Source organism: Anabrus simplex, chromosome 1, assembly GCF_040414725.1.
Source record: "Anabrus simplex isolate iqAnaSimp1 chromosome 1, ASM4041472v1, whole genome shotgun sequence".
NCBI lineage: Eukaryota > Metazoa > Arthropoda > Insecta > Orthoptera > Tettigoniidae > Anabrus > Anabrus simplex.
The window spans coordinates 1,587,732,377-1,587,747,654 of NC_090265.1; positions in this window are offsets into that span (position 1 = coordinate 1,587,732,377).

The following is a 15,278-nucleotide window of genomic DNA, read 5'->3' on the forward strand; positions in this document are numbered from 1 at the left end:
TTTTACCATAAACAAGCGGTGGCATGGATTGCATCAACGGTCGAACAGCCACTCACATCTCTTTTACCATTCCAAATTGGACTGTAGTGCTAGTTGTCCATGTGCGAGTAAGTTTGGTCTCGGTGATGATCTGGTTAAAGAGCGTAGCAAGGAATTCTGAAGCAGGTTTCCCAAGCATTTTCCATATTTATGCTGGTATGATATCTGGGCCAGTCGCTTTCCCAATTCTTCATCTTTTTGATGACAGTCACTACTTCCTTAGCTATAATTAAGGGCACAGGTCCGAAGGTGGGAACAGGACTTGAAGTTGGTGGATGTGTAAAGTATTTGTTGCTAATATCAGTAAAGTAGTGTAATCATCGTTGGAGGATAGCTGGTTGGTCTCGGAGTAGTTGGTTGTCGGCTCCCCTGATATACCGGTACATTACATGTCCAAAATCCTGGGTCGAACGTTTGCGAGATTTAACAAGGCGATATAGATTGTTTTATCCTGAAGGTGTGTCAAGCTGGTTGTAAATATCTTTGTAATAGTGGTCTTTCGCAACAGCCACTGCTCTTTTTCGCTGATAAATAATTTCAGTACTCGATATTGGGAAAGCTTAGCATCAAGACACTATCCTATAAAGGGTTAATTGGGTTCCGGAATCATTAGATTTACATTATTTGCCCCTACGTATTATTACTTAGGTTATTAAGCCAAGCCATATGTCATTCATTACTGATGGCGGAAAAGAATAATCTCCTGGTTAAAGCTAGTTTTGGAAGAGATGACAATACAAAGCGATGGGAAATGGAACGGTGGATGCTTTCTTTTTTCTTTTTTATATTTTATAGTGTAATTTGTATGCATGCTCATGATGTGTATGCTTTTTGGCCTTTCTGCTTTAATTTTTTATATGTTCTTTGGGGACTTACTGTTGTTTTGATCGAGAATAAAAACAGAAATTGAAAATGAAATTAAGATCTTGTTTTCGGATATATTAATTGGCGACGAGGAATGTCGAATCCTAACAGTAAAGTTATGAAATCTACGACTAACGAACAAACTGGAGCGTTGGCTTCAACACAGCCTGTTACACAGGTCATATCGGGTATGTCAAATCCATTACGCATATTAAGCAAAGACGAGCCATTCGAAAATTATATTTTGGTTATAACACCTTGTTTCTCTAGCCTATCTAACCGTTGGTCGACTGCAATGCGAAGTGCATATGACACCTCATAGGCCCTGTGAAACGCACGGCGTTATCCTTTAACGATATATTGGCCGTATGTGACCGGATGGGTTTATCATTGTTTGACGTTCCGAAAGCATTCGGAAACCTCGTACTAAGATCCGGAACTAAAACCTGGGTAGAAATCCTCAGATATGAAGAGACCTCCAAATAACCACCCTTAGAGTAAAATAAATAGTCTTAAGTTTTAGGCAATCTACTATATTTTTGTGGAATTGTATGTATCCCTTACTAGTGGGGGAAAGTAATGATATGTATGCTCTTTGATGTGTATGCTCTTTGAGCTTTTCTGTGTGCTTTTGTTTTTAAATGTTCTTTGGGGACTTACTGTTGTTTTTGTCGAGAATCAAACCAGATATTGAAAATGAAATTAAGATCTTGTTCTTGGATATACTACTAATAAAAGGAAAATTATACAAAAATGATACATATTTTGATGAACTGAACATTTAAAACTGAAGAAAATTCGAACGGGACTGTTTCGGGGTCACGGCCACAAGTTTCAACGAACATAGAACACGTTCCGCACGATGGGTGCTGTCGAAAAAAAGTATCTAGTTATTATGGGTATAAAATGTTATTGTTGACAGGTTATTTCTTCATTTCTTCATTTTAAATAAATGTACACAACTGAAGACTAAGTACCATGTACACCGGGGCAAAAGATGTGCTCGGCTGGATCTCCATTAGCGCAAAACTCGCATCAAAACTCTCGGCCACCTTGAATTTGAGACGCAACCGATGATCCTTTTGGTACTCAGCTTGCCGGGCTGAGTGGCTCAGACGGTTAAGGCGCTGGCCTTCTGACCCCAACTTGGCAGGTTCGATCCTGGCTCAGTCCGGTGGTATTTGAAGGTGCTCAAATACGTCAGCCTCGTGTCGGTAGATTTACTGGCACGTAAAAGAACTCCTGCGGGACTAAATTCCGGCACCTCGGCGTCTCCGAAAACCGTAAAAGAGTAGTTAGTGGGACGTAAAACGATTATTATTATTATTATTATTATTCGGACAAGGCGCTATATCCTCTCGAATGCGTTTTCAATCAGTTAGAAGCAAATTATTGTCCATATGTTGTGACAATTTGCAAAAGAAAATACTTTTCACTTCTTCAACCAGAATTTTCTCTAATGTTCACTCTTCTTTTTTTCACCGTATACCTGTGAAAATCGTTGATACGAATCAAGTGAACCCTCTTACAACGCGCTACCCCTCCGAAATCCAGAGCTAAACTAAGTGTTAGTCACGTGCCACGGCGATTTTACTTCCTCAAGATGGCGGAGCTATTGCATCACCCGATGACGTCATACCGAGGTCAGACTATTGTTACTAACTACACTGCTCCTTCCTCTTTACAGTGGGATACTGAACACATTCATCGCACGCGTTGTCTAGAAATTATTTAGATTTGAAACTTTGATGATTTTGCATCGCTCATCGGCCCGAGTACGGTTCCGAAATTACAGACGCGTACTACATAAAACGAACAGTAATAATTCTGTTAGACATTAGACTATTATAAAACTTTCAATTGGTAATCGTGTGTGGCCTCCGGAGAGGTCTGGTCAGCGTTGCCAACCTCCAAAAAATTGAAAAATCGCACGGAAATTCAAAATAAACCTTATTCTTTATCGTCAAACCGTACACTCAAATACACTAACATTCAATAATACCAAGTAGCAATAATATCAAATATGAATACTTAACAGAAACGTATTACTAGAAGTAAGAAAATGCAACATATAGTCTACACTTTGCCCTTACTTCACATGTTTAAAAAATAATAATTTATTTGGCATTAGGCAAGTAGCCATGCAGCCAGGAAAAACATCATGTACACATACATAAATTACATACCATATATAAAAGAGCACTATATCTAAAAACACAAGCAACAGATGAAATATCTCAACACAAAATAATTTCAACGCATTTTATTCACTTCACAACACACGCAAAAGAACCTTCAGCGATAAATGTCTCATTCAGATCTTCAGATAAGTCATATGTAAAAACTGGGCAAGTGCTAGGTAAATGCTGGTATCAGATCTTCTCAGTAAGCACATTGCACTGATAAGAAATGGACATGAATAAGGGGAGATTTTCATATAAAACACGTCGTGCCTGTCGATATTTACTGCAACCGAGAATGATGTGGTTAAGATCGGCAATTTCTTCTTGGTCCTTGTCGGACATTGGAGAATCTACTACTCTGATTCGATTAAGATGATTTGGGTAGCAGCCATGACCAAGACTGATTTTCTTCACATGTTGGACCAGGACGCAGCCACTTCCTATACTGTCTATACGTTCCCACGACTGCCTTCACTTTTGATTCCTTCTGGTTTTAACAGAAAGTTCTTATTTTTTTGGTGTCGAAGGACCTGCTTTATTTTTTGGAAAATGTTTGATGTTACATTACACTCCATACTGGTTAAGAAACGATTGACGGAGTTCGGTGTGACTGAACAAATATACGACTACGAGATCCACAGTTTGAATCCCGGCCGCAGAATGAGACAGAAAAATTCCACGTGTCCCACTATTCAGGCGCTTCATTGATTGATCTGAAATCAGCTCAGAGGTGAATCACAACATTCAAAGCTTGGGAGTCGCCTGGAGAAATGAAGGCCACGTTATACATGTCCAGGAAATGAGGTATGTCATAGCCGACTACAGTTACAAGCCGGAGTCATTTAAGTTTGGCAACGTCCAGTGGAGGCCAAGGTGAAAGTGCGGGATCTATCCGTGTATGTTGATGTCTAGTGAACTTCGTCTCGTGTTTCGTTTAATTTTTCACTAATACGTTCGAGTACATATAACAAGATAAGTGATAGAATAAGCATACGTACGGCCTATTATTGAAATAATGTGAAGGCTAAGCAGGGCTGAGTAGCTTGGACTACAGAGCTGGCTTTCTAAGCCCAGCTCAGTCCGATGGTATTTAAAGGTGCTCAAATACGTCAGCCTCGTGTCAGTAGATTTATTGGCACGTTAAAGAACTCCGGGACAAAATTCCGGCATCTAGGCGTCTCCCAAAAACCGTAAAAGTAGTTAGTGGGACGTTAAATCAGTATCGTTATTATTTGTGAACGTGCGGACTGAATTAGGCTTACCGGTATTAATAAAATGTTTCGTCTGTTTGCAGATGCCCAGAAAATTAGTTGCCATGTATCGTAACACCTATAGCATTAAGAAATGTTCTGTTACCTCGTTTAGCTTTCTTTCAGACGAGGAATTAAAACAAAAATGGATTTGTCATTTAAAACGGGATAATGAACCTGGGAAGGATTCAGTCGTATGCATAAAACCTGTCACACACGAAAGTTTTTCAATAGGGGATACAATTTGTGATAGTAAAGTCAACGTAACTGTACTACCACCTAAACCTAATGAGTTTCTCCCTGGTGCATGTCCAATTATTTTCCCAAATTTGCCAAAATATTTGCCATCGAAAAGTGTTAAAAGAAAAGATCCTGAAGGTAGGAGCCTGGAAATGTAGAGTAGGGTAAACAAGAAGATGGATAATATGCCAACTGTAACACATTTACTCAAAATTCACTAAGATGTGAATGCCACTGTAAATGTTAAGTTATCAGGTGTTGGTAAAAGAAATGACATGTTTAGCAGATGGTAAAATATCAGAGTGGTCTCAACTAAAAGCATATTTATTAAATGATATACAGTAGGAACCACTTCTTTTAGTGTTAGTGTTAAATGTGTACAAGTAAATCTATTAACATGCTACACAGTCTCGTAGAGTATCGTGAGGTAAGCAGCGAAAGCACACTCTTTGTCTTGCCTCATATTTTTAAGGAAATAATTCGAACTTTGCACTAAAAGGGCCGGGCTGAGTGGCTCAGACGGTTGAGGCGCTGGCCTTCTGACCTCAACTTGGCAGGTTCGATCCTGGCTCAGTCCGGTAGTATTTGAAGGTGCTCAAATACGTCAGCCTGGTGTCAGTAGATTTACTGGCACATAAAAGTCTCCTGAGGGACTAAATTTCGGCACCTTGGCGTCTCCAAAAACCGTAAAAGTAGTTAGTGGGACGTAAAGCAAATAACATTATCAAAAAAGGCTTTCACGGCCGCAGATCTTAAAATCACATTATTATTATTATTATTATTATTATTATTATTATTATTATTATTATTATTATTATTATTATTATTATTATTATTATTATTATTTGCACTAAAAGGAAGAAGAGTTAGGCCCTACACAAAAAGTTTCGTTTGGAATTGTGAAAGCTATTTACTGCCAAGAAATTTTCAAAGTGATAAATTAGAAAGAAGGTTTAGTCAGTACCTGTACTTATAGTTTATTGGTTGTAACTATAATGTCCGACTCGTTGGCTGAATGGTCAGCGTACTGGCCTTCGGTTCAGAGGGTCCCGGGTTCGATTCCCGGCCAGGTCGGGGATTTTAACCTTCATTGGTTAATTCCAATGGCCCGGGGGCTGGGTGTTTGTGGTGTCCGCAACATCCCTGCAACTCACACACCACACATAACACTATCCTCCACCACAATAACACGCAGTTTCCTACATATGGCAGATGCCGACCACCCTCGTCGGAGGGTCTGCCTTACAAGGGCTGCACTCGGCTAGAAATAGCCACACGAAATTATTAACTACAATGTTACTGCACTTCAAGTCCTAGAAAGTGAGATGAAAATTAGGATTATGGGTGTTTTGTGGTTGAGATGGTGGTGATGATGATGGTATGGAAAAGTGAGGTTTGGCTGTAGCCAATTACAAATGTCTGATTCCATCAAGACAGATGTTATTGGGCTCAGTATGGAAATAATAAACAAGTTAGATTCACTTTTATCATGTCAATATTTCTGGTGGGCATTTTGAAATGTCCGGGTTAAAATGCTGTACATTTCTTGGGTTTACACTAAGGACAATATCCAGAAGGATAAGCTGCGACACTTGTTTAGGTCACCTGCAGAGTAATGAAATAGGTGATCCCTATTTTGAAGAACTTCAGAGGTGGGTTAGTGATGCCATCACAGTGTGTTGTGTATGTCTGCAGAACAGTGGTATACGAAGACTACCTGTATTGTGAAAATTATAAAGAATTTCTGTTCTCTCTATCCTGAGCTGCTTTAGGAAGAGATGACAATCAACAGTTCTGGTTTGAATGCCGTCATTGTGGGCGTGACAATAATGGTGCGACAGATTGTTTGTTGTCTACATTTTCCAATGTCGTGTTAAAGAAGTGCTGAAAGCATGTGAAGAACATGAGTTATGTCAGCAGTGAGGATAAAACACTAAGCGGAGGAAGCTGCCAACGCTCCACAATAATATTGAGCTTGTGAGTACTTTTTTAAAAGTGTTTTGTTTTTATTCGTGTAAAATGTGTATTTCTAACTTCGGTGAATGCATTTACTGATGTGTGTGTTCCTTCGTACCATTTTACGAAGAGTGTGCATTTATCATAATCATCGTGTTGGTCTAAATGAAGTGAATATGGGTGAAGTCATTCAAAATCGGACACGCCCCCTTTTCTCTCGGCCTCCGCTTGACAGATAGATACAGCGTTGCCAAGCGTACCTTCCGGCTTTAACTGTCGATGGCTCTGGGTATGTTCAAACAAGAGAAAAAATAATTTTGCATACAAAATCGGAAAATTTCCCATAACAAAAAGTGTTCATTTATAAATTTCGCAGAACCGTATATAACGCGTACGGCTTGACGTACACCGTACAAAGAGAGTTGAAAACCGTAAATGTACGATTCAAACCGTACGGTTGGCAACGCTGTGCCTGGTGCAAGTCCGCGCGTCTCTGAGCGTGTGATCGTACTTAAAATGAATTCTAATGTTGGAAACGGCACAAACACTCAGCCCCTGAGCTAGGGGAATTAACCAATGAAAGTCAACATCCTAGCCCCAGCTGGGAATCGAACCCTGGACCCCTTCGATCAAAGGCCAGCATGTTAAGCATTAGCCACAGATGCTGACTACAATTAGTACAACAACATAGATCATACAATTTAACAATTCAGAAATTTTACAGTTTTTCAGTTTCTGCAGTGACGATTTAAATTACATTGCACACATACACAAGCACCAATCTCCGTTAAAAATTATTAATACAGTACTGTATATACAATTTGAGTAATAATATTATTGTTTTTTACATCCCATTAACTACTTTTACGGTTTTCGGATATAATGAGGTGCCGCAATGCTGTTCCGCGGGAGGGAGTTCTTTTACGTGCCGGTAAATCTACTGACACGGAGCTGACGTATTTGAGCCCCTTCAAATACCACCGGACTGAGCCAGGATCGAACCTGCCAACTTGGATTCAGAAAACCAGCGCCTTAACCGTCTGAGCCAGTCAGGCCGGCTGAAATTTGATTAAATGACGCTAGAGAAATGATTAATGCATAAAAGGATAAATGGGAAGGTTGTTGAAGATGAAAGTTATGTAGTGTTGTATCCCGCCATAGTCTCGTGATAGAGCAGATTGGTCAATGGGTTCTGTTAGGGAGCTATAGTAATGAATGGGAGTGGAATGAACACTGTATCCTACCCGTACATGACGTTCATCAGTCGTGTAAGCGTAATACAGAACTGTGCTCTCCACTAAGACATAATCAAACTATCGTAATTCGTCAAATGTATATGAATGTCACGAAGCTTATTCAGTATACAGCACATTGTTATGAGGAATTCTTCTTTATAACCTATTTTTATTAGCATGCTCTGTTGACGGATCGTTATCTTTGTAATCGAGCAGAAACTAGTTATTTCATAGGGTACACGGCTGTGAGAAGTGTTAGTCTTATACGTTTATCATTTGTAACTTCTCTTTTTTCTACGTGTGATGAGTAGACAGTCGTCAGTATCGGACTAAACCCTGTAGAAGTCCCTAGACCAGGATTTCTTAACTTCCTTTTCAAGGACCCCTTTGAAAATCTGAAGAAACTCATGAACTTCAGCACATGAACACAACTTGCAGTCGATGAATAAGGGTACACTTTATTTTATTGAACATTGATTACTTAACACAGTGTATAATTTAACACCCACCACCCCATGATGCTACAACCCTAAAGCGTCCGCGGTTCATCCCAAGGACCTGCAGATTACGAGGTGACAGGTGGTCAGCGCGACGAATCCTCTCGGCTATTATCGTGGACTGTCTAGACCGAAGCCACTGTCTCATCGCCGGATATCTTCACATTTTAATCACGTAGGCTGACTGGACCTCGCATCAGCCCTCGTATCCAGGTAAATATTCCATGACCTGGCCGAAAATAGAATCCGGGGCCTCCGTGTAAGAGCGGGCTCGCTATTCTCGCACGGCGGGCCCGGCTATGACATACACACAATGCGAATAAAGTAAACCATGTTACCCTAAAATTATGTTTTCAAGTCTTATCGTACAGAAATTAATGGCACTCCATACGAAAATGAAATACAACCATTAAGTGAAAATTAAATGAAACAAAACGAACACGTATTTCACCTTTTTTTTTTATTTTTTTAAATTTCTAGCGTATAGCTTTTATAGTCAGGTACCGCTGTGTGAGGGTGTACAGGGTCTCTCTTATAAACTCAGACCGTCCAGCGGCGTTTTTACTCGCCGAGACCTAAGCAGCAATACCGGAGGTGCGCGCATAGTTCTTGACCTCGCAAGGAGCTTGCACGTGTTCAACCTATACTGTAATTCAACTCAAGAGCTTAGGAAAAGTATCCTTCCGCATGTGAGCACGTCCCCTGTTCCCCCTTCCCGTCACCGTTCTCCATCTCCGCCACAACCAGTTTATCATTAACGCCGTGCGTCTACCTGACAAGTACTTCATTCTGAAAAAGTGAAGCATCAAACGAAATCTCTTCCTTTCACATAGCTGTACTTTGATTACGTACCATACCTATTTATTCCTTTATCGACCATTTAAAACCTACAGATTACTGACGAATACCGAGGCAAGAGAAGCAAGGTTTATTTTTATTTCATAATGCAATTTGTGTGAGGCACATGGGGACTTACAACATAAGTATACGATTCCGATCTCGTGCAACGACTGTCAGTGGAGTTTCTCACAGTTCAAAAAAGCAGGAAAAAAACCCACCTGTGAGTGGGACTGCAAAATACAATGTTTCCAGGAATGTAAATATTGTAGTCTCGTCATTCGGAAAGTAAAAAACAAACTCATGATCCGCTCATGACAACATTTCTGCAGGTAGAGGGCGGTTACGAATATAAAGTAAAGTACAAATCATTATTATGATAATGATTATTATTGTTATTATTATTATTATTATTATTATTATTATTATTATTATTATCGAATACGCCTAGGATCCTATTCCCATACCGTGTTAAGGCCCTTCCTGTTTTATTTACGGCGAGTGATGAGCTGACACATCGACCTTTCGCTGGAGACTTGAATTTTCCGTGGAGTTTAAATTCCAAGCGAGCGGCGTAAACACTGTACACAGAAACGCCGGTCAGCTGCGCGGTCTTTTTCCCGTCTTCCACAATCCACAGCGGATTCTCATCTCGTAGGCTACTGTAAACGTTTAAAACAATTTGGTTTAGATTTCCTACTTAATTTTTCTCCATTTTTTGTTAGCTTTAAAGTATTTCACACACCGAGCTCGATAGCTGCAGTCGCTTAAGTGCGGCCAGTATCCAGTATTCGGGAGATAGTAGCTTCGAACCCCACTGTCGGCAGCCCTGAAAATGGTTTTCCGTGGTTTTCCATTTTCACACCAGGCAAATGCTGGGGCTGTACCTTAATTAAGGCCACGGCCGCTTCCTTCCCACTCCTAGCCCTTTCCTGCCCCATCGTCGCCGTAAGACCTATCTGTGTCGGTGCGACGTAAAACAACTAGCAAAAAAAAAAAAAAAGTATTTCACAGGGAACTCAAGCGTCACAGCATCACACACGTCTTGCTCACAGCTGGCAGCCATTCTGAATACTGAACACGTTGTTGCAGCCAGTATTGCCAACAGTTTTCTTGGATCCATCTTCAACGTCGCACATATTATGCGAACTTATCAGCAATGGAATGAACTCGAACAAAGCTTACTAAGTACACAGTGCAATAAGATATCAATATCGTATTAAATAATTATTATTTTGCTACATACACCACTGAGAACAATAACTATTCATAGCCATCTACGTATGAAATATAAGAGTTGGTAACGAACCCGAGTAACATATAACCTTTGATATATTTTCCATATTTATACAGGGCAAGAATTTTTAATTCATCAAGTCAGTTCACCAGAATATCTAACCAAACTGAAGAAAGCTCCTGGCTTCAGGGACAGGTAACAAACCTAGGGAACTACTTGGCGCTGCGGAAGCCTTTTCACCGACCAGAAGTCTGACTAACATCAAAGGGACCACTAAGGTCTTGAGTTGACTCTCAGTATAGCATCAGTAGAGTAGCCAGTCTAAATCTCAGCTTAAACATGGTGAGACAGTTATCATTTCAACACAGTATGTAAAAGTTATTTTAAATACGAGTCGGCTCGACGGGGACGCGATGCATTTGTTCAGCAATTTCCTGGTGAAGTGCCACCTTCATGAGTACAGATTTACGTAATTGTAAATACATTTGAAACTACTGGCCCAGTGTTCAATAAAAACATGCGCGCACACGAACAGTTTTAACAGAGGAAAAGCTAGATGACATTGGTGCGAATCTTGAACGGTCACCGAATAAATTACTCACAAAATTAGCACAACAAGTAGGGGTTTCGGTTTCTTCTGCACATAGAGCTACAAAACTGTTTCACATCAAACCGTACAGGTTTACACGGTCCCATTGCTTAAAACCTGCTGATCCAACCACAAGAGTGAGATATTGTGAGTGGTATCTTGCATTATTGAATGATCGTTTATTCCACCAATAGCTTGTGTTTTGTTTCGGATGAGGCCTCGTTTCTCTTAACGGTCTTGTGAACAGTCATAACTCTCACTATTGGTGTGCAGAAAATTCTAATGCTGTTTTTGAAGTCCCTCACTGTGAAGAACGACACTTCCAAGCATCTTTTATAAGGTTTCATATAAGATTGTATAAGTTACACGCTTAAAGCAGGGCGGCCGCGCGTAACGTAAGTTGGGCTGAGGCAGCTGCTGTAGCGCAGAGTACAAACACCGTGCGCTCGGTCTGAGTTTATAAGAGAGTCCCTGTAGGTGTGATTGTACGGGCTAGGAATGGGAAGGAAGCGGCTGTGGCCGTAAGAAATGTATCCTGGCATTTGTCCGGAGGTGAAATGGGAAACTACGGAAAACGGTTTCGAGGATGGCTGACGGGGAATTCGAACCCACCTGTCTCCCAAATACTGAGTTAACAGTCATAACTGATCGCACTGGGCGAGTTGGACATGCGGTTAGGGGCGCGCGGCTGTGAGCTTGCATCCGGGAGATAGTAGGTTCGAATCCCACTGTCGGCAGCCCTGAAGATGGTTTTACGTGGTTTCCAATTTTCACACCAGGCAAATGCTGGGGCTGTACCTTAATTAAGGCCACGGCCGCTTCCTTCCCACTCCTAGGCCTTTCCTATCCCATCGTCGCCGTTAGACCTATCTGTGTCGGTGCGACGTAAAGCCACTACCAATTTAATTTATGCCAGTTCTAATGATTGCTATAAGTTCTTGTTGTTTTATTAACACAAGGTGTGGATGGGCGTATAAAGACTTTTGTACTTTGATAACATATCAAAACCTTCTTTTAATCTTTGAATGGTAAAAACTACGTACATATTTCAATGTGTCACTACGCCAGTTTTAATTATTATCTCCTTGCTCTTTTGTTTGTGATTAACGTGTTTATGGCTGATGATGACATTTAAAATGTCGAAACCGGTCCCATATTAAAAAAAGTGTTGTAAATAACATCTAAACAACACGCAATTTGTATTGAATAGATTGAACCTTATAAATAACTTATCTCTGTGATCACAGTTCAATACGGAAACAGTAATGAAGCTTATGTCTTTGAAATACTTGCCTTACGTTCACAACACCACAGATCGAATTGTCAAGGTTCTCCGCAAACACAATATAAAAACCGTGTTTGGCACTGCTACTAAAATTGCTCACAGTCTGAGTATAACCAAGGACAAATTCTCCCCACTTTTACGTGCTGGGATATACGAAATTCCCTGTACCTGCGGTAAGGTATACATCGGCTAGACATACTGGTCCATTGGTACCCGTATCAAGGAACATGAACGTAATATTCGTCTCAACCAGCCAGACAAATCGGCAATAGCTGAGCACGCTCTATGGTCGGGTTATGATGTCATGTTCCAAGATGCTCGAGCTCTTACCCACACTAGACATTACAGGTCCAGGATTATACGGGAAGCTGTGGAAATACGTTGAAATCCTAACAAATTCAACAGGGACACTGGCTATCAATTAAGTAATACCTGGTTGCCAGCCATTAAGAATTTACGTAGGTAGTTCCCTTCCCTGTCCCTTCACTATTGTTATTTCGTCTCGGTGTTTTTCAAATTCGTACGTTCCTCAGGCTTGTATCAATGCCATATGTTACGTACACATGTTGTGTGACCCTCTTGAACTGATTCTGATGGTTCGGTCAGCTTCCGCTTCGAACGCTAGCGCTGTGCTGCGTCCGGGGAGCCATCTGGTGACGAATGAACGTACCATCCACTTTTATTATAACGTCTAAATTTCAAAAAGTCATTGTTTAAGAAGCCTTTCTCGTGGACAGTCGAGATTTTCTTCTGACGACGCAGAGCACAGTTCTCTGCGAAACGTAAAGAATTTGACCTTATTTTCTTGACACGGCATAAGCCCAAAAGCTTATACAGTATCATGTCTATAAGTACGGGCTTTGAGAGCATCAATGGCAATTTAAATACCTTGACTAAATATCTGTAGGTATTTTAAAATAATTTAGTTATTGCATTATTATATGAATTATTTTTAGAAATAATCTTACTAATATTTTTTGTAAAAAGCCGTAATTTCCCATAAATTTTGTGGTTTAATCCTTTCATCACAATAATTCTGGGACTACCATTTGATGAATGTACAAGATTCTTTTTTGTTTAGTTTTTTAGGGTCTATTATGGACAACGTTAAACATCATTCATTTCTAGTTCTTCATTCAATCAGCCTAGTATTTCTTCATGCTTTCGGAATGGGCTCTTAACTTTCTTGTGATCAGGTGTTGCCGGTACGCTTCCTATTGTGTGATCCTGGTTTCTTCTTCTTCTTATTATTATTATTATTCAAGGGAAAACGATACATTTATGGAAAAATCGATATATTCTGCGATAAATTGAATCAAGTTTTCGGTATCAATACACCGATAATCGAAACGAAAATATCGGTATTTCATAAAAACCGATATATCTTTCCCATCCCTATATGCGTCTGATTGTAAGTGAAGTGCCACGAGTAAAGAAATCTGGAAAGAGAAAAGCCGTATTTGGTCGTAAGAACGATGAAGATCAGTCCGGTATTAATATTGAAACAGAACGAGACCATACTACTGATTTTCCAAGTTCCAGTACCTACTTCTGTACCTACTTGGAACTTACCCTACAAGCATAGCGTATCAATGGTTCTGCCGCAGAGCGGTGCTAACTGCGCTACACGATCACGCTTTTGCGCTCTGCAATGTCAGATGCTCCGAAAAAAAAAAAAGTTATTTTCGAACAATTTTTATACAAATACGCGGCTTTTCGTATGCAGCACCCCAAGTAATTTCCTTGCCATTTTGATACAGACTATATACACACATTCCAAGACGTTAAATTCAGCTCTAGACACAGAGAAAATAAAAGTACAGCGTACATAACCTAGTATTATCTCGGCAACGATCAGGGACGGGGGATAAGCACAAACAGTTTTTATGCAATGGTAAACAATTTCTTCAAAACGATGACCTAGAGTTTTAATGGGCTTAAAATTTTCCATCTAAATAACCTTTTGAGACCAAGCCCAGCGAAAGTGCTGTGGAAAATTTCCGAGATATTCACTTCACTGGACTAACTTCTGCTCCATTTCCACTTGTACTCCCACTGCGTAGATAACGCTATTGTATATACAATTTATTACTGTGTGTAACCGCTTCACGGGTTACACAATAATAATCATAATTTCGGCAGGGAAAACAACATTAATGGCGAATACAAAAAATGCTCCAAAATTGCTAGGAACAGATGTTGGTTCAATCGAAAGGGTAAATCAATTCAAATATTTGGTGGAAACAATCCAAGAAAATGGTATGGAAAAATATGCTATAGAGGTAAAGGTACACAAAATGGAAAGAGCATATGGTATAACAAAAAATATATACCGTACAACAAAAAATGTTTATCAAAAAATCTTAAAATAAAGCACTACAACACAGTTGCCAGAATGCTTATATGCCAGTGAATGCTTAGTACCCAATTATAAACTTGAAAGATTGGAAGTACTAGAAAGAAGAATTATAAGGAAAATATTAGGCCCTCCAAAAACTGCAGAATTTTGGAAATTAAGAAGTAATAACGAAATTTATCAGAACATAGAAAACATATCTGCAACAGTACGGAAGAGGAGACTGCTAGTTTTTGGACATATTTACAGAATGGACGACAATAGAATAACCAAAAATATCTTCGCGTATCTTTGGAAGAAAAAGTCAACAATCACCTGTATTCAAGAGGTCAAAAGGACTTGGAAAGAAACACCAGAAGAAGTAATGGAAAGAGAAATTTTCAGGAAAAAAAGTTTTAAATATGGAAGGATTCCAAGGGAGGGAGGCAAGGAAAACCGGCACAAAGTGGTCTGAAGAAAGAAAAAACCTAGCGAAACAATGAAGGAATATTGGAAGAAAAGAAGGAACAACAACAAAACATGAAAAATTGACATTGGAACGTGGTCCCTAGTAGGCTCTAACGCAAGAAGAAGAACAATAAAAGGTTTATGATAAATTTTATGAATTTAACAACACAGTAAAAACAGTAAAACATACTCAAGGTTCATAGAATCGAAGTAGCATAAAACGTAAACAACAGGTTTGGAAACATGACAACTACAAAACGGAT